Source organism: Aquarana catesbeiana, linkage group LG05, assembly GCF_042186555.1.
Source record: "Aquarana catesbeiana isolate 2022-GZ linkage group LG05, ASM4218655v1, whole genome shotgun sequence".
In the NCBI taxonomy this organism is placed as follows: Eukaryota; Metazoa; Chordata; class Amphibia; order Anura; family Ranidae; genus Aquarana; species Aquarana catesbeiana.
The window spans coordinates 157,891,299-157,912,525 of NC_133328.1; positions in this window are offsets into that span (position 1 = coordinate 157,891,299).

A 21,227-nucleotide genomic window follows, 5' to 3' on the forward strand; every position below is an offset into this window, starting at 1 on the left:
GCTGTAATTGTAGAGAAGAGTGATTTTACAAAGTATTGAAAAACAATTTTATAATTTTGCTGCCACTTCACAATTATGTGCCACTTTGTGTTGGTCTATCACATAAAATCCCAATAAAATACATTTAAGTTTTTGGTTGTAACATGACAAAATGTGGAAAATTTCAAGGAGTATGAATACTTTTTCAAGGCACTGTAGGCCCCCATCCCAATCTCTAGCTGCCCTCCCTGGCTGTTGACATATGCATGACTGTAGCATTAAGGGCAGAGGTTGTGGTGATCTGTAGGCTGTTGATTAATTAATTTACTATTGATTCATTGAATGATTGATCTTACAGAAAGCTTTTCCTTGAGACTGGCATTATATCATCCAAAGTGTCATATTTTTACAGACACCACAAACAATTTTTTTTTATATTTTTGAGGTTATTAATTATATATCAGCTAACACCAGAAGTTGGTGTCATTACTTTTTCAAACAACTGAAGTTAATGCTATACTCACAGATACCGCAAAAACTTTCAGTATAAAGCTGCAATATTATTTTTGTCATTTTTTTTTACATAAAATCACATTTAGGCCCCACATACATTATTGACCTCATGTGTCACATTCTTTTGGTATAGTCTTGGATCTACCATAGTTTTCTGGATAATATATATATATTTATATATATATATATGTATGTGTATATATATACATATATATATGATATACGTTTGTATTGTACTCTCACTGAAATCACTGAAATCAGAATTCATTTCGATCCTGTATTTGTCTTTTATGTTTACAATAAAAGCTGTGCTTCAAGCCATCAAAGATATTATGAAGCCATAAAACAGAACACTTGCTTTGTTCAGCCCTGTTACTCAGAAGATTCACAAGAAGCCTTATGCTCATGTTGGTTCTTCCACAATCAAGGCTTTTATCAAGGTAAAATAATATTCAAGTTTGCCTTCAAAATATGATAAAATTGTTGTTTTCTGCCAGGGTCCTATCTGTCTCTAAAGATTGACTTTCTAGAGCCAATAATTATGAATGCAGCTCTAACATCCCTCTTCTCGCACAGTTCAGTTCTCATCCATGGATATGCTTACAATAATGGTACTCATGAGCCTGCACCTAGAGCAACCAGAGTGAAAGGGGAGGGATAGCACAAAGCCTCAAATGGGGTTTTCATTTTTTGTATCCCTCTTCTACCCACCTCTTAGTACCTGTAGCATATTTCAGCAAGGAAATTGTAGGGGAAAGAGCGCTGGGGATGTTAAGAGGAATCAGAAACAACAGTTTTTGTTTTTCTGTAACATAGTTTTATGACCTGCAAATCCTGCCATCTTTTATTTCCCCATTTTAATTTATATTTTACCAAACCTGTTTGTTCTGCAGTCAAATCACACAGCAGTGTTGTGTGGACATGTATTTGGTCAGGGTGGACAACTTGGTCCACATGTAAATGTGCAAAAATTATAAATAAAGGCATGTAAAATAAACAAAAAAAGGAATTTACTACATGCTATAGTTACAGGTATTAAACCCATGCAGTTAACAGAATGCAATATTTTTTGTTTTTTAGGAAACATTAAAAACAGTTCAAAAATAGCTTTCAAAATAAATCAGACTACTTCCAAAGCAGGAGGCAAACCTTGTTTTAAAGGGACTTGTGGGTGTTGCTTACTGCGTACAGGGACCTGGAGAGATCACTCACTAGTGCCCTCACAGGTGGGCTGAGGCTGCCATTTAGCACAAGGCTAGCGTTAACTACTTCAGCTCTGGAAGGTTTACCCCTCTTCATGACCAGGCCATTTTTTGCGATATGAAACTGCGTTATTTTAACTAACAATTGCAAGGTCGTGCGACACTGTACCCAAATAAAATGTATGTCCTTTTTTTCCCAAAAAAAGAGATTTCTTTTGGTGGTATTTGATCACCTCTGCGTTTTTGATTTTTTACACTATAAACAAAAAAATACATTTTTTACCTTCTGCTATAAAACATATCCAATACAAAAATGTATAAAGTCAAATTTCTTCATCAATTTTGGCCAATATGTATTCCGCTACATATTTTTGGTAATCCCAATAAGCATATATTGATTGGTTCACGCAAAAGTTATAGTGTCTACAAACTATGAGATATTTTAATGGAAATTTTATTTATTTTTATTTTTTTACTAGTAATGGCGGCGATCAGCGACTTATAGCGGGATTGTGATATTGCGGCGGACAAATCAGACACTAAATCACAATTTTGACACTTTTTTGGGAACCAATAAAGTGATCAGTTCCAAAAAATATGCTCTGTCACTGTACTAATGACACTGGCTGAGAAGGGGTTAACATCAGGGGTGATCAAAGGGTTAAATGTTTGCCTAATCAATGTTTGTGTACTGTGTGGAAGGTGCTTTTACTAAGGGAAGACATGGCTCCTTGTCTCTGCTTTACAGGAACACAGGATCCATGCCCTCCCTACTGACAGAATGGGAATCTGCCTCGTTTACATATGATGAATGATCAGCGGGTGCCGGCGGACATCAAGTCCACGGTACCCACTGATCAGTTCCTGCTGTGCATAATCACAGCAGGAGCGAGCCAGTGGTGGCACGCATTTGCGCCCACTACTTGAAAGTGCTGGATCACGTATACTGTATATACGTGATCCTGCACACAGCGGCCACCCTATAATGGTACAACTCCTATAGGGCAGTCGTAAAGTGGTTAAGACAGCACTCCAACTTAAAAGTGTTACTTCTCCATAAAGACATGATTTATCCCTTGTAATCATGGCACAGTTCTGTAACTCATTACGCTTCATAACTCTCTTCTCTCTTTGGTTGTGCAGCATTTCTGAGCCAGTACTGCTGAGTAGGGATGAGCCCAACACCCCCCGGTTCGGTTCGCACCAGAACCTGCGAACGGACCAAAAATTTGCACGAACATTAGAACCCCATTGACGTCTATGGGTGTCACGTTCCTTACAGTGGAGCCCGAAATGATGAGGGTGGCCTCTTGCACGGTTCCGGTCCAAGCACCCCTGGTGGTGGGTACAGGGAGTGCAAGGGCAACGAAAGGGTGCAGGTGCCTGCAGGCAGGAGGCTGGAACTTGGAGATATAGGAACCTCTGCTAAGGAGATGTGGAAACTGATCACCAAACTTGTTCAGCGGGAGCCAGATCAGGATCAACTGCAGAATCAGGAACAGGCAGGAGTTGGCAACAGGCTGGCAGCGGGGTACCAAGTCAGAAGGCAGAAACATAGTCAGGAACAGCCAGGGGTTGGCAACAGATGGGCAGCAGGGTACTGAATCAGGAGGCAGAGCCGTAATCATAAGTTCAAGCCAAGGTCAGTATTGCAGGTAGAGGCAGGTTCAGCAGGCAGGGGAGATCCAAGAGAATGGTCAGAAGATAGCCGGGTTTTCAGGAATAAAGTCAATCAGGTAGAGTCACAACAGGAACACAGGAACAAGCTGAAGACAATCCAGCACTGATGCTAGGCAGACTCTCTGTTTATATAGGGTGCTGTGTGCCAGCATTAGCACCTTAGCATGCGCATTAGCACCTTAGCACATTGGCACATGCGCGTTAGCACATTAGCACCTTGTCACATTGGCGCATGTGCGTTAGCACATTAGCGCTTTGGCACTCGCGGGCGCGCGTTAGCGCGTGCGCGTTCGCATAGAGGTGCTATTGTGCATGCCCACCCTGGATCATATTTGTCTCTGGCTATGGTTCCGTGCATTAGCAGAACGAGGATTGGCAGCTGCACGGAGGTGGGTGCTTGCTGTGTGAGTTCTCTGACAATGGGACTCGAACGTTTAAAATCAAAAGTGCCAATTTTAAAGGCTAATTTGCATGGTATTGTCCTAAAAAGGGTTTGGGGACCCAGATCCTGTCCCAGGGGACATATATCAATGCAAAAAAAGGGAGCCATTTCGGGAGCAGTGATTTTAATGATGCTTACAGTAAAAAAAAAAAAAAGTGAAATATTCCTTTAAATATCGTACCTGGGAGGTGTCTATAGTATGCCTGTAAAGTGGCGCGTGTTTCCTGTGCTTAGAACAGTCCCTGCACAAAATGACATTCTTAAAGGAATAAAGGTCATTTAAAACTGCTTGCGGCTTTAATGTAATGTCGGGTCCCGGTAATATGGATGAAAATCAGTGAGACAAATGGCATGGGTACCCCCCAGTCCATTACCAGGCCCTTTGGGTCTTGTATGGATATTAAGGGGAACCCCGCACCCAAATTAAAAAAAGGAAAGGTGTGGGGCCACCAGGCCCTATATACTCTGAACAGCAGTATACAGGCGGTGCTAACAAGACAGGGACTGTAGATTTGTTGTTAAGTAGAATCTGTTTGTAATTTTGAACTGGTACATTTTTAACGTGTTTAGCTCCAGCAAAAAAAATCTATTTTAAGCTTTTTGGAAAACATAGGGAAGGGTTATCACCCCTGTGACATTTGTTTTGCTGTCTGTGCTCCTCTTCAGAAGATTTCACTTCACTTTTTGTCTCAATGACAAATGTTTTTTGAAAATTTGGGGTTTTTAGTGAAACAAGGATTGGTGATAAAGCATCAGTGCAAAGCAGAAACATTTTTCCCATATTAACTCTTACAGGAGAGAATTTCCCTTCCTAGGGGTAGATTTCATCTCACTTCCTGTTGTCTTCTTCCATTTGCAAATAGGAGTTGTTTGTAAGTTGGATGTTTGAAAGTGGAGGCCTGCCTTATATACTCAGCAGAAATTTGGGCCTTAGGTGTTGCCACAACACTGTAAGCCCTCAGAGGGCCCTGCTGTGAAATATTAGATCAAGAATTGTAATTACATGCCCCTGTTGAACAGGGGCAGAAAAATTGGGCCTTTGGTGATGGTGGTGGTGCTGGTGCCACAACACCATAAGTCCTCACAGTTACTCTTGGTGGGCGCTGGAATGGGCCCTGCTGTGAAATATTATATCAAGAATTGTAATTACATGCCCCTGTTGAACATGGGCAGAAAAATTGGGCCTTTGGTGGTGGTGGTGGTGGTGCTAGTGCCACAACACTGTAAGTCCTCACAGTTACTCTTGGTGGGCGCAGAAACAGGCCCTGCTGTGAAATATTAGATCCAAAATTCTAATTACATGTCCCTGTTGAACAGGGGCAGAAAAATTGGGCCTTAGGCCCTGGTGCTGGTGCCACAACACTGCAACCCCTCACAGATACTCTAGTTGGAGCGCAGGAACTAGCCCTACTGCAAAGAATTGCATCAAAAATTGTAATTACACGCCCCTGTTAAACATGGGCTGAAAAATTGGGCCTTAGGCACTGGTGCTGGTGCCACAACACTGCAACCCCTCACAGATACTCTAGTTGGAGTGAAGGAACTAGCCCTGCTGCAAAGAATTGCATCAAAAATTGTAATTACACGCCCCTGTTAAACAGGGGCTGAAAAATTGTGCCTTAGGCACTGGTGGTGGCGCCCAGAACCAAAAATGTTCTTACAAGCTATCAGCATTATCATTGAGGAGGAAGAGGATAATTACTCAGCATAACAGGATAGTCACTCAGCATACGCAGTCTTTGAAGGGATCTGACATTTCCAAAAAAATTATTCGGTTACATCAGAATCAGGTGCTTGGTAGCTGGTCGTGATCCAAGACTGATTCATTTTTATGAGGGTCAGTTGATGGACAAGTCGGTGGACAGATGCACCCTGTGATCGGTTACAAAGCCTCCAGCAACACTGAATGTGCGTTCCGAAAGAACGCTGGATGCAGGACAGGCCAGTAGTTCAATTGCATAATGTGCAAGCTCTGGCAGTGATCCATCCTCAAGACCCAGTAACCCAGAGGATTTTCGGTGGGAAAGGTGTCCAAGTCAGATCTTGCCCCTAGGTATTCCTGCACCATGTAAAACAGACGCTGGCGATGGTTGCTGGAACCGATCATACCTTGGGGCTGCGGACTAAAAAATTGTCTGAACGCCACCTTCTCCACCGCTCCTTCTTTGACTAACCGAAGCCTCAGCAACACATTGTCCAGGAACAGGAATTTGTAACCTCCCAGTCTCTGGGAACGCGTTGCACAGACCTTTCTGCAAGGCCTCCCGAAGATGTTTCATCCTCTGCTCCCTCTGTGATGGCAAGATAAGGTCCGCAACCTTACCCTTGTAACGTGGATCAAGGAGGGTTGCCAGCCAGTATTGATCCCTCTCCTTGATACCACGAATATGAGGATCCTTCCGCAGGGTTTGCAGGAACAGGGAGGCCATGCAGTGTAGGTTTGCTGAGGCATTCGGTCCGGAGTCCTCTGGGTCACTAAGGATGACATGATCCACAGCCACTTCCTCCCAGCCGTGTACAAGTCCATGGGTTTCTTGGGACTATAAATGATCCCTTAAAGACTGCTGCTGCTGATGCTGAGTGCCAGACTCCACCTCCATGCTGACAAAATCCTCCTCCTCCTCTTCCTCCTCTTCCTGTGTGATCGACGGGCATGCAGGAACACTGTCTGGATAAAGAGGGCCTTGAAAGCTAAGGAAGTCCTCCTTTTCCTGCCTCTGTTCTGCCTCAAGTGCCCTGTCCATTTTTCCACGCAGCGTGTGCTCCAACAGGTGGACAAGGGGGACAGTGTCACTGATGCATGCACTTACACTGCTCACCATCCTCGTGGCTTCCTCAAATGGTGACAGGACAGTGCATGCATCCCTGATCATGGCCCACTGGTGTGGAAAAAAAACCAAGCTCCCCTGACCCTGTCCTGGTGCCATAGTCGCACAGGTACTCATTGATGGCCCTCTGCTGCATGTGCAGCCGCTGCAGCATAGCCAACATTGAGTTCCACCTGGTGGGCATGTCACAGAATAGGCGGTTCTTGGGCAGGTTAAATTCATTTTGGAGGTCTGCCAGGCGAGCACAGGCATTATATGACTGGCGGAAATGCACACAGACTTTCCTGGCCTGCCTCAGGACATCCTGTAAGCCCGGGAACCTGCCCAAGAACCGCTGCACCACCGAGTTAAGGATGTGAGCCAAACAGGGCACATGGATCATTTGTCCCTGTCGGAGGGCGGAGAGGAGGTTGGTGCCATTGTCGCAAACCACCATTCCTGCCTTTAGTTGGCATGGCGTCAACCACCTCTGAACCTGCCCCTGCAGAGCTGACAGAACCTCTGCCCCAGTGTGGCTCCTGTCCCCCAAGCACACCAGCTCAAGCACCGCATGGCATCTTTTGGCCTGCATACTTGCGTAGCCCCTTGAACGCCTACGGAGCACCGCTGGTTCCAAGGACAAAGCACAGGAAGAGGCCATGGAGGAAGAAGAGGAGGGGGTGGAGGAGAGAGGTGTTTCAGAATCACCAGTAGTGGCACCTTGTCCTGCATCCTTCCCAGCTGCCAGCAGAATCACCCAATGCGCCGTGAAACTTAGGTAATATCCCTGTCCATGCCTGCTGGACCATGAGTAATGAGTAATATGCACCTTACCGCTGACCGCCCTGTCCAGCGAGGCCAAGACATTGCCTTCCAAATGCCGGTAGAGAGCCGGAATCGCCTTCCATGAGAAAAAGTGGCGTTTGGGAACCTGCCACTGAGGAACCGCACATTCCACAAACTCACGGAAGGGGGCAGAGTCTACCAACTGAAAAGGTAGCAGTTGAAGTGCTAGCAATTTTGCCAAGCTAGCATTCAACCGCTGGGCATGTGGATGGCTGGGAGCGAACTTATTTCTGCGGTGCAGCAGCTGGGGCAGGGAACTTTGCCTGGTATAATCTGACATCGGTGTACCGATAGCAGATTGCCCGCAAGTACTTGGCTGTGACACACCTAATTCTACACCTTCATTCCTCTCAGTGTAGGTCTCAGAGAGGACTGAAGGTATAGTGGGGTTGGAGATCCCAGCTGATGAGGAGCAAGGAGAGGTCCTCTTTGTTCTTTAGTGTGGGTCTTTTAGGTACGCTTGCCAATGAACTGCATGGCAGGTCAACATATGTCTGGTCAAGCATGTGGCGCCTAAGCGGGGGATGTTTTGGCCACACGAGATACACTTGAGACATATGTTGCAAATAGCAGGGGTGCGATCTGATGCACCCGCTTTTTAAAAAAGGCCCACACCAAAGAACTTTTGGAATAACATGCAGAGACAGCAGTGCCCTGCACATGCAGAGCTCTGCGGTGTGATGCAGTTAGTGTGCTGCCCTTAGGCTGGCCCCTGGAGGGAATCCTGCCTCATTGGTGATGTGCCTCCTCCTCCTCTCTCCTATCAGGCAACCACGTTGAGTCCGTGACCTCATCATCCCCTCCCTCCTCATCACTGGAGCAAACCTGGCAGTATGCTGCAGCAGGGGGAACATGACTGCCAGATTGCTGTCCTTCTTGGGCACTCCCTCTGTCCGTGCTCACGTTGCTGCCTTCATCTATCTCAGTATCATCACCAGAGCCTTCAAAACGCTGGGCATCCTCCTGGAGCATGTACCCAACACTGTGGTCAAACAGTTCGAGGGACTCCTCAGGAGGACATGGTGGGGCTAGGGAAGGAGTCACTGATGCCATTGAGCCGAGGGAAGAGGCTGCGTTGGCAGTTGCTTTGCCAGACAAAGTACCCTAAGCCTGGGTGAGAGAGGATGAGGAGAATGAGGATGGCTTGGTCATCCACTCGACCAAGTCTTCCACATGTTGCGGCTCAACATGGCCAGCTGAGGAAAAAAAGGCCAAGCATGTCCCATGGCCATGTCCCATGGCCACTGTTGCCTCTAGACAAAGAGCCTGTTTGCCCTCTTTTATTGGCTTGTGACTGTCTGCCTCTCCTTGTTGGCCTTCAAGACATACTATTGGCCTGCAGTGAGCTGCACAAAACTGGGATATATATATATATATATATATATATATATATATATATATATATATATATATATATATATATATATATATATATATATATATATATATACAGATTATACTGCAGCTAGCAGAATCAACTGCCTGCCTGTAGTATTATTAGTATGATAACACCTGCACTTGTCTTCAGGTAGCTATACATATATACAGTAACTGGAAATACGTCAAGAGCCTACACAAGCACCTGGCTGCAGGTAGCTATACTGTAGGTGAGACTGTGCGGGGTACACAGTACAGTAACTGGAAATACTTCAATGAGCCTACACAAGCACCTGGCTGCAGGTAGCTTTACTGTAGGTTAGACTGTGCAGGGTACACAGTACAGTAGCTGGAAATACTTCAATGAGCCTACACAAGCACCTGGCTGCAGGTTGCTATACTGTAGGTGAGACTGTGCAGGGTACACATTACAGTAGCTGGAAATACTTCAATGAGCCCACACAAGCACCTGGCTGCAGGTAGCTTTACTGTAGGTGAGACTGTGCAGGGTACACAGTACAGTAGCTGGAAATGCTGTAAAAACACCTGCCTGCCTGTCAGTATATTAGGAAAAGAAGAACAGGATCTAGCTAAACTGAATACAGTGTATATATATAAACACAATACAGTGTAACTGCAGCTAACTGACTCGACCTGCCTACTCTATCTAACTTAAATCAAATGACACTGTCTGTCTCTCTCTCTCTCTCTCTCTATCTGAACACCAGAACACACTACACAGGGCCGCCGTGCAGGCGGCCTTATATAGTGTGGGGCGTGTACTAAACCCCCTGAGCCATAGTTGGCCAAACCCTCTTTGGCTTTGTCCAATTACGGCTCTCTGTTCAGACGGCGCTGTGATTGGCCAAGCATGCGGGTCATAGTGCATGCTTGGCCAATCATCAGCCAGCAATGCACTGCGATGCCGCAGTGAATTATGGGCCATGACGCGCCACTTGAATTTGGCGCAAACGGCCCATATCGTTCGTAATTCGGCGAACGACCGAACAAGAAGCTCATCCCTACTGCTGAGCTTGTACCAGACTCCACCAGCCAAGTAACCTCACATTCATATATTACTCTTGAATACTAAGAAGCTTTATTCCCAAAGTTTTGCCAAATAAGAAAGCTAATAATAAAACGATTTATTTTTAAATAAATGATACTATGACTAACATTTTTTAACCACTTCAATACCAGGCACTTACGCCCCCTTCCTGCCCAGGACAATTTTCAGCTTTCAGCGCTGACATACTTTGAATGACAATTGCGCGGTCATGCAACACTGTACTTAAAGTAAATTTTTATCATTTTCTTCCCACACATAGAGCTTTCTTTTGGTGGTATTTGATCACCTCTGTGGTTTTTATTTTTTTCTAAATAAACTAAAAAATACCAAAGTTTTTGAAACAAAAATACGTTTTTTTAGTTTCTGTCATAAAATTTTGTTTTCCCCTTCACTGACGGGCACTGATGAGGCGGCACTGATGGGCACTGATGAGGCAGCACTGATAGGTTGGCACTGATAAAGTGGCACTGATGGGCACTGATGAGGAGGCACTGATATGTAGAATTGATGGGCACTGATAGGTGGCACTGATGGGCACTGACAGGCGGCACTGATGGGCACTGACAGGCAGCACTGATGGGCACTGACAGGCGGCTGTGATGGGCACTAACAGGCAGCTGTGATGGGCACTGACAGGTGGCACTGATGGGCAGTGATTGGCACTGTGGTGGGCAGTGATTGGCACTGTGAGGGGCAGTCAATGGCACTGTGGTGGGCACTGGCAGAAGTTATTGTTTTTACATTACTGGTCACTGGTTGGCAGGTGATTTGTACATTTGAGGGGGCTGTGCTGATAATCAATGTGCTGATTATCAGCACAGACCCCCCCCCCCTGACAGGGAGAGCCACTGATCGGCTCTCCCTGTCAGCGGGAATCGAGGAATGCCGTTTACCTGCACTTCCTGGTTCACACGATGATCAGCTGTGATTGGTCACAGCTAATCACGTGGTAAGAAGCCTCTGACAGAGGCTTCTTATCACGATCGGAGATGCGGGGTGTCAGACTGACACGCCGCACTCACGATCGCCGTGCTGTGTGCCCTCACGGGCGCGCCGGCATGTTATCCTGCTGGACATCATATGACGCCCAGTCAGGATAACAGAACCACTTCCCGGCCGTCATTCTGCATACGGCAGGCGGGAAGTGGTTAACATCTTAAAGTTAAAAAATGGTAATCATATTATCATTTATTTAAAAATAAATCATTCTATTGCCCTGTACACACGGTCGGATTTTCCGGCGGAAATTGTGCGATCGGAGCTTGTTGTCGGAAATTCCGACTGTGTGTGGGCTCCATCGGACATTTTCCATCGGAATTTCCAACACACAAAGTTTGAGAGCAGGCTATAAAATTTTCCGACAACAAAATCCAATCTCGTCAATTCAGACCGTGTGTGGACAATTCCGATGCACAAAGTGCCACACATGCTCAGAATAAATTCCGAGACGGAACTGCTCGGTCTGGTAAAATTAGCGTTCGGAATGGATCTAGCACTTTCATCAGGCTGCAATGTTTTAAATGGTTTAATGCAGCGCACTCTCTTCTTCTTTGTAATGCTGGAAGAATGAAGTAGTTTTGCTGCTCATATTGACACAGAGTTCTCACAAACTTCTTTCTTTATTATTTATCGTGATTTCATCAATATAATATTTTCATTTGTCACATCTGACTAAAAAAATTATCATTTTGGGATGGGTTTTTTTTGTATTTTTTTAAAGCCTGATCTTGTGGGGTTTTTTTGGTTATTTTTTTTTACTCCAGAATAGTTGTGGGTGTGTTTTGTGTGTTACCACAACACCATTATTATCTTGTATTATTTAATCTCAAGGAGATTGTTTGGTGTTCGTGTCTCTTGTTAATTTCACATTCTATTTTTGAAATGTAACTGCCTCTTCACAAACAAACTGTCCTTTTTGAATGAAAACACACATAGGCGAGTATAATAAATCAAACCAAAAATGTATTAAGAGCTCATAACCAAAGAAAGAGGGAGGCAATGCTGGAGAAACAGCAGAAATTGGCGAAGTCTTTGGCCCCCAGGGCACACATCAATTATTTCCAGGCAAAAATTGGTGGCCTGAGGAGTCCTTATCTAAGGGAGTACAATCTGGTCAAGAAGTCCATAAGATCATGAACAGCAGCAGATGACATGTATGTCCCCAGGTTATGGTCATACAAGAGCCTGCATCTTTTGTCAGACCAGACTGAACCCAGGTCATCACTCTCTGGTCTTCCTTCCACGCTTCCTTCCACACTGTGTCTGTGGTGGTGGAGGTGTGGCAGAAGGAGGAGGAGAATGGTCCAACTCACTCAGGTGGGTATTGGGTGTGATTTCGCCCCTCAACCCCTTATTTAAGGTTTGATAAATGAATTCCTCACACATGAGGCGTTGGCCCTCCTGCATGCCCTGCAGTTTTGTGGCAGCCATGCAGGCAAAGGGGAAGGCACTGAGGGACGCAGAAGCCTCCTGAATCAGCCTGAGTGCTGAATCCTCCACGTTACTCCCCTTCCTGGGTCTTTTGTTTGGAAGGCGGAGGGGAGGGACTTGCGATTCTGTCAGGCTCCTAATGGGCCTGGCCTTCTCCTGGCTGCCACTTACCCCCGCCTCCTCCTGGCTGCCACTAACCCTCGCCTCCTCCTGGCTGCCGCATTCCACAACCTCCTCCTGTGTGCCACATTCCACTGCCTCCTCCTGGCTGAAGTCTTCCTGTGTATGAAAAAGGGACATAGTTTTAGTTTTTTCTTCATCAATCACACACAGTTTTCATCTCATGACTGTTGCAAATTGAATGTTAACAAATATAAAAGATTATCATTCTGAGCCCAGCATTTTTCATTCTTGTCCCAATTATTTTTGCCCACTACTGTCTATTGATATGTAAAACACTTTATTAAATCAGCAATTAGTGATCAATAATAACATCTAGTAAACATCATTTATTTCTTGCCCAGAATTCTGTAGAACAATGCTATACCTGGCTCCAGCTGGGCTCCTCCACTTCTTCCTGGCTGGAAGTCCCAGGTTGGACATCGGAAGCCTCAGCTGGGGTGGAAGATAGGGTGGAAGGAAGAGTGGAAGGAAGACTGGAGAGGGATTCCCTGACTTCAGTCTGGTCTGACAGAAAATAAGTCTCTCATAGTACCACAGCCTGGGGACATAAACGTCATCTGCTGCAGCTCAGGATCTCTGGGAATCCTGGACCTTCTTGCGCTCCCTAAGATAAGTGCTCCTCAGGCCACCAATTTTGGCTTTTAAATAGGGCATGGTTGCCGTGGGGACCACCAGCTTCACCAACTCCAGCAGTTTCTGCAGCGCTGCCTGCCTCTTTTGTTTATGATTATAATGCGGGTGTTTGATCTGCCACAGACAGGGCAGCACCCTGTATTTGTCTATGAACAGGGGGAGGAAGTTGTGATCTTTGAAGTCATCCATTTTATCTACAATACACAAGACAAACCCTAATGTCAGGCTAAAGTCTACTAATCTTGTTCCAATATAGGCCTCAATCACTAAGCAGTATAGGCCCAAGTTTAAATGTTACCTTCGTTATCACGATCGGCGCTTCCGATACTCCTTCCTCTGCTCACAGATCGTACGTACTATGCACGCGTGTTACGCTTTATATACACTGCGCATGCATGAAACTCCGCCCGCCCCTGGTGTTCTTTCTAGTCTATTCCCCCCACTTCTCGTTCGGCGCAGTAGTGGAAAAGCACATGGCAGAGACAGAGCAGGTGCGTGCTAATTACAGCAAGGAGGAGGAGGCGGAGGAAAGCCCAGAGCCAGAAACGTCCCGATCCTGGAGGAGACGATTTAAGGCCTCAAATATGTCCTTTGGGGAGATGTTGGAGATGGTCGACATACTGAAAAGGCCAACTATGATGGGAAGTATGGACCTTATCCCAACCCCAATGTCAGAAAGGCCAAGATCATGGCGAAAGTTGTGAAGAGTCTGCAGAAGAATTTTGGGGTGTGACGATCCACGGATCAACTTTGGAAACGGTGGTCGGCCCTCAAATTAAGGGAGCACGATCAGTATAGAAGGATCAGGAGAGTGCTGCAAAAAAGTAAGTAGTTGTCCTGTGTTCCTATTCTTTGTTTTTATAACGTTCGTGCTGCTCCATGTGCTTTTCTTTACTGATGTACAGTTTAAAATGGCAACTTTCATGTTCATGGACACGTTATTCGTTCGTAGGAAACATTGTTCGTTCGGCCTAGAATACACCATGTTTTGGCCAGATGCATTTCAATAAATTTTTGCTGACCTACTTCTCTTAAAATAATTTTGTTGTCTAGATGGTTTATAACTAGAATGAAATGCAAACTAGATTCTGTGTAAGGAGAGGACACTCAGCAGCTGTTTACACATCTGGACGCTGGAGCACTAGTGTGGGACACCAGAATACCCTTTTTATTAGGGGGCCCACACAGGTGCTCCAGTGTATACTATAGGGGTGACTCCATCTGTGAAGCTTGTACAAAACAGGTAAGTATTCAAGCTTGACAAAGGAAAAAAATATTTCTTCATCTTGGAACTCTGCCAAAATAGACAATTGTACCCCACTTCCAAGCAATGTTTCATATTCATATTTCTGCCATCAAATGTCTGTGTGCTAAGTATACCTATTTTTTTGTACATGGGGAGAAAAGACTCGGAGGACACCACTCATCAGAGGAGACAACAGACCCCCCACCTCTTGAGGAAGTGGAAATCCCCCAAAGCCAACAGGAGGAGGAGGAGGGAGACGTTATCGAAATAGTCACCACAACAGGGGAGTGTCTGCGACCACAGGCTCAGGTAAGAGATGGATGCCTGCATATTTATAATACATGGTGTTTTTGTTTTTTCTATATTTTTAGGTAATTTAGATGTTGTGGATGAAGGTCATTTCACCAGTGAAAGTGCCCAGATCCTGATCGGGGAGATCATGGGGTGTAATAGGGACTTGGAAAACATCAAGAAAAACATCAATGATGTTCAAAAAAAAATGAAGAACATCATTGATGTTTTAGGCAGTGTTTAAAACACCTCGAAATCCCTAATTTATTTTTTCCGAAACTTTTTTGCACCTTTTTTGAAATATTCTCGAAAAGCCAAATTTTGAAGATGCACACAGTGTGTCAACCACACATGGGAGTAAGTCACACATGTGCAAATCACAAGCAAGTCTCAAGTCTTAACCTTCAAGTCACAAGCAACTCCCAAGTTACTGTGGCGAAATGCAAGCAAGTCAAGTCGAGTCCCTGCTAGAAGTCAAGCAAGTCAAGTCAAGTCATTTATTTTGGTCAAGTCAAAATACTGATCTACCCCATTTCCACCTTTATGAGTTAAAAGTCAGTTTTCAGGAAAAGTTTTTAAAATAACTAAGCTCAAAGTTTGAACTTGACACAATGCCAACATCTGGACACTTGAGTGGTGATGAGAATAGCCACTTAAAATGCATTGCATTTGCAAAAAATTAAATTGAAAAGTACTTTCTCGCTCAGTTGTGAACGATGGGGTCACATTATCACCCCACACGTTCAACAGGTGCACTTGATGCAGGGACTGACATCACTCTTACCACTACCCTGAACAAAGAGGGGAGCATGTGCCTGTTCATGGCCCAAAACTGAAGGCAGCTCTGTCCATCACAAATGTCTAAATACTGGTTCAGCTGAATTTGGGGACTGGAACATGAATCTCTCTTCTGTTTTTTGTGGTATGCTGAGAACAGCCCAGACTGACTCTCTGGCTCTGCCACTGGCATTTGCTCGTCTTCATCGGTGGTTGTTGGGGTGGGCTTCCAGTCCTCTTTGAGAATCAAGTCTGAAAAACACAAGCATAAAACAGTGACCTGAATGTACTCAGGTGTTATTACTGCAAACGGGTTATTACCAAAAACATAACATACTTTTTTATCATCGCAGACACAGCCTCCTTGACATTTTTGGGAGCCAAAACATCATGGGTCAACCACATGGTGCCAAATGAAGGATCCAGCAGAGCAGCTTTTAGGTATAGAGGGTCAGAGAAGGGTAAGTTTGCTACATCGTTCTGTTCATCTGCCATCCTCACATTGACAAAGATCCCTTCGAATCATCCTTGGAGTGATTCTTGCAGGCTACGGATCAAGCCACCAAGGTAGCGCACACTCTCTTTATGATTTTCCAAGTGGTGATTCAGAGAAAGGATACAGGGTACAACAGCACTTATTGTCACAAGTTTTTCTCCCTGTGAGAGGTCTGTGGCTTCTCCAAAAGGTTGAAGGACATCCACGAGATCCTTAATCTGATTCCACTCTCTAGCTGTGAATACAGTCTCTTTGTGTCCCCCATCTTCAAGCATACTAGTCAGTTTCAGCTGGTCATAGCTGACCACTGATTTCAATTGCCTCAGTGTGGAATTCCAGCGTGTGTTAACAGAGTGAGGGATTCCACGCTGTCAAAACTCCTCCTCAAATTTTTCCTTGAAAGAGGTGCTTGTGTGTAACAAGGAGCTCAACCTGGAAGCTTTGGCGAGAGCTGCATTGACTAATTTAGTCTCTTTAAGTCCATCACCTATTACCAATTGAAGCGTGTGTGCAAAACATTGAAGTCTAGTCTGGGTTTTTGCACTCAAATAATTGTCAAACATTTCCTGTTCTTCCACTGACAGGTCATTCCAAATGTCTGAATCATCAAGGTCATCGTCTTCATCTAGCTGTCCTGGAATACATGCAGTGAATGTTTTTTTCATGTTTGCGGCGTTGTCACAGATGATGTGGTCTACCTTTTTTTTAATCTTGTACTCTTCACATATATGCTCAAATTCCTCACAAATTCTTTCCCCTGTATGGGGACCTTTGAAGCGGTTTCACGCAAGCAACTGTGATTTCAACTGAAGACGTCATCCTCAATGTTGATCCAGTGCACTGTGACTCCAAGAAAGCTTCTCATCCTGCGTTCTGACCATATATCTACAGTCACTGACAAATGATCTACCACTGCAAGTTAATTTTTCAGCTTCATTTTCCTATTTGCCACCAGATTATCAAGCTTGCCAGTAATTGTTATTCTACTTACTGGAGGGTACTTGTTGTCTACTATTGACAAAAAGCGACAAAAGCTTTGATGTTCAATGATGGACAGTGGCATGTTGCAGTTTATAATGAGGTCTGACAGGATTGAGTTTGTAATTGCCTTCTGCTGCTGGTGGTTGCAGTGGTATAGCTGCACAGTCCCCTGTGCGATGAATTGTCAGATTTGAGGCTGGCTAGCATCAAAAGTCCCTTTGGTATGGATGTACTCTTCATATCTATAGAGTAAACAGAAGAGAGATAGAAAAAAGTTAGCTATGTGATTTATTGATTTGAACAACAATATACTCTGCTCCCACCTAAAGTGGGATGTAGGCCTAATTTGCATATACAGTAAGTATTTGCAATGTCATTTCACCTAGTCAAAACTCTAATTCAAGTTTACAGTCCTGTCTTACATTCACAAGGTCTTTTCAACAAAATACATGTTAGATTTCAAATTTAACCTAGCTTAAATTAAAACATTAGCTAATGTTTGAGGAGACAATTATTTAGTTAAAGTTAGCTACACATACACGTTACTGTACCTACCTTTCTTTGTGGGTTTTGTAGTGACGGATGAAGTTGGATGTTGTGGTGGACGTGTCTCTTATTTTTGAGTTGCAGACCTTGCATACCGCCGTTCTCTTCTTTTCACCAACATCTAAAACATAATTCTTAAATCTAAATTTAATTATTTTTGGAATCGCTCCCTCCATTATAGCTGCCAGACAGAGAGCCGTCTCTACATCACTCACTGTCACAGACTCACAGCCGCTCTGGTCCCGAGAACAAGCGGGGGTGATGGATGCCTGGTAATGTAAACAAACCGCAGGGAACAGAGTCAGCCACACTTACTTTATCGGTTTATCCTCGTCTTCTGTATCTTCTCGAGTCTTGTCACATGTGGCGGGCCTGCAGGAGGAGGGCGAGTTACAGTACAGCTCCAATGGCATTTGGCAAATGCTGATTGGCTCAGAGGCGGTGGTGGGTGGAGTGTGTGGGTAATATTTTCGGGGGGGGTGGTGCCAAGTCATTGCAAGTCAAATAGCCCAAGTCAAAGTCAAGTCGTAAGTCATTAGTGACAAGTCAAAGTCAAGTCAAGTCATTTATTTAATTTTGTCAAGCAAGTCGCAAGTCCTCAAACAGGTGACTCGAATCTGACTTGAGTCAAGTCATGTGACTCGAGTCCCCCACCACTGGTGTCAACATGTGCTATCTGCCATCACGGGAGATCAATGTTTGCGTTTTGGGGGTGCAACCCCTTCCTTAATAATAAAGTAGCTGAGAGGAAGGGGTTGCACCCACAAAACACGTCCCTTGATCCCCCGTGATGGCAGCTAGCACATGCTGACATTCGGCAATTTTTGTGCATCTTCAAAATTTGACTTTTCCAGGGGTGACTTCACCCCATCTGAATGCAATATCAAACACAGTTTATAAATACTCATGTCTGATATTGCCTTCAATTTCTACAAAAGTTGAACTCTGTAAGTTCCAGATTTGTGTATTTATTGTTGGTTTTAAACATGCCTGTTTTACCTTAAAAGGACATTTCTACTTTTATTAATGTCACCTATTAATATTGTATACAACAAACATGTTGGTTTGTTTTAAAAAAGCTTTTATAAATGCACATGTGATTGTGCTTGGATTAAAAATATTGAGAATCAACAATGTGTGGCTTCTTCTTTCAATGCTCCTAAACTTTTTTTGTGTAAAAATTGGTGTTTTCTGTGACAATGGGGGTTATTTCCTAAGGGCAAATCCACTTTGCACTACAAGTGCAGTTTCAGTGCAGTCTCAAGTGCACTTGTAGTGCAAAGTGTCTTTGCCTTTAGTAAATAACACCCAACAGTGCTTTTTAATTTTACACAACCACGCCATTTTCAGGACTGCCCAAATTTAAATCATGGTCAGCTAAAAGAAACACAAGCAGTAAATGTAAGCAAATATTTTTGAAGTTATTTTTTTATTTTTTTTTTTTAAAAAGGCTCAGACATTGTCTGGCATATTGATGGCCCCCCTAGACGGACCTCGCGTGCACTCAGGGGGGCAAGCCAGGACGGCCAGCTTCAAGCGCCGTCAGGGTTGGTTCATTTAGATCAATTCCGGATTCAGGCCCAACTGAGCCAGCATAGTTCACAGAATTTCTCCTTAAAAAGTTGTGGAGAACACAGCATGCCAGGATGATGTGATTGAGTTTATACGCTGCCATGTGTATGGGTGTAAGAAATAGGCGGAACCGGCTGGCCATTATTCCAAACGTGTTCTCCACCACTCTTCTGGCTCTGGCCAGCTGGTAATTAAAAACCCTCTGGTCCGGTGTGAGGGTCCTCATAGGGAATGGCCGCATAAGATGGTTCCCCAGCACAAACGCTTCATCCGCAACGAGGACGAATGGGAGTCTTTCCGCATTGTCTTCTGGAGGTGGCAAGCCCAAGGTGCCATTCTGGAGACGCCTGTAGAACTCTGTGTGGGCGTTGACTCCACCATCTGACATCCAGCTATTCTTCCCCACGTCCACATACAGGAACTCGTAAGTAGCCGACACCACCGCCAACATCGCAATACTATTGAACCCCTTGTAGTTGTAATAGTATGACCCTGAGTTGGGTGGTGGGACGATGTGGACCTGTTTCCCATCAATTGCCCCTCCGCAGTTAGGAAAGTCCCACCGCTGGGCAAAGTGGGAGGCCACAGTCTGCCATTCCTGTGGGTTGGAAGGAAACTGTGGAGTCAAACAAGAATAAAAAATTATTCATTTTGCACATAAACATTGAAAGCAGATTAGACACCAACATTCTTGGCCAACATCAGTATAATATTTATTTTAGGGACTATTTAAAGACAAAGGTATAAGGTCCACCTATCAAATCCCCCCCCCCCTCTCATGGGCTATTTTAGAAATTTTATGGGGGGGAGATGTTTTGGACAGGTAACCCTCTCTACTTCATTGAGAGATGAATGCCTAAATAATGTGTATTACTTTGGTCATCCCCTCCTTACTTACACTATTGGCAGCCCACTGGACAGGTAAGAAGTGTCATAATACAAAGAGATAAATTCACACTTTACACGTTTGAGCACATTTTTACATTCTGCAATTACCTATCAAGATAATAATAGGATACAAAAACTTTAAACAGTACCATTTGACAGTATTCAGGCAGACTCTTGCACTCCATGGTTTGGGGAATTCATCCATAAATCTGACCAACAAAAGAGGTGGGTATAATGTGTTTGGGTTTGGGAAAGTCAGCAGATAGAGGATTGAGGATAGATAGAGGACTGGTATCAGCTGAGTTAGCAGTTGGGGGGAGGGAGGGTTCCAAATGATTTTGTGACCCAAAAAAACAAGCCTCTAGCACTCTGCCTGAATTTAAAGCACACATCACAATTTTAAACATTTTAGGGGGTATTTAGGGTAAAGCACTACTATGGAGCTGACAAAATACATTGTTAAGTGACTACACGAGGTGAACATAGGCCCAGGAGAGCATGCTGGGGAGGTAAGTGAAGGCAAATATGTATGAAGGACAAAGAAAAATTACATAAAAAACCAGCATGAGGACAAAGGGGACATTCACAGTATATTACAATCATGGTAATTAGGGAATGAGGAAAGAAATACAATACATTAGCAAACACTATATACAATAAAATGTGATGTTAAAGGAAAAAAATCTTACCTTAATATACTCCTTCTGCAGGACCTGGATGATGGCAGAACAGGTCTCCGGGATAATGATCCCCAGAGCCTGGGGGGAGATGCCTGTCGAGAACTTGAGGTCCTGCAGGCTTCTCTCCATCGCCAAGTACCGCAGGGTGGCGACTAGCCTCTGCTCCAGAGTGATGGCTTGCCTCATGCAGGTATCCTAAATGGGAAAAAATGTAGCGCATAATAGGAAAAAATTACAATTAAAACATAATAAAGTCCATAAAAACACAAGTCCTTCAACCCAATATGGAGAGCAAAAATAAATGCAAAAAAGTCTATAGACCAAAAAGCAGATAAATAAAATGTATAATGTCCAACCATATGTGAACACGGATACAATTACTGAGAATGGTGGTTGTTCTGAGTGTTGACAAACGACCAGGTTGATCCATAGAAGAAAACCACATCAGACGAAAGATGGCATCAACGAGAGTATAATAAATATAAACTCTTAAATAAAAATTTGTGCGCTAGCAATATAATTGGGAAAATTGGAACACTATGTATCCGTATCAATGGTTCCAAGAAGCCTGAGATGGGAGGTCAGTCCC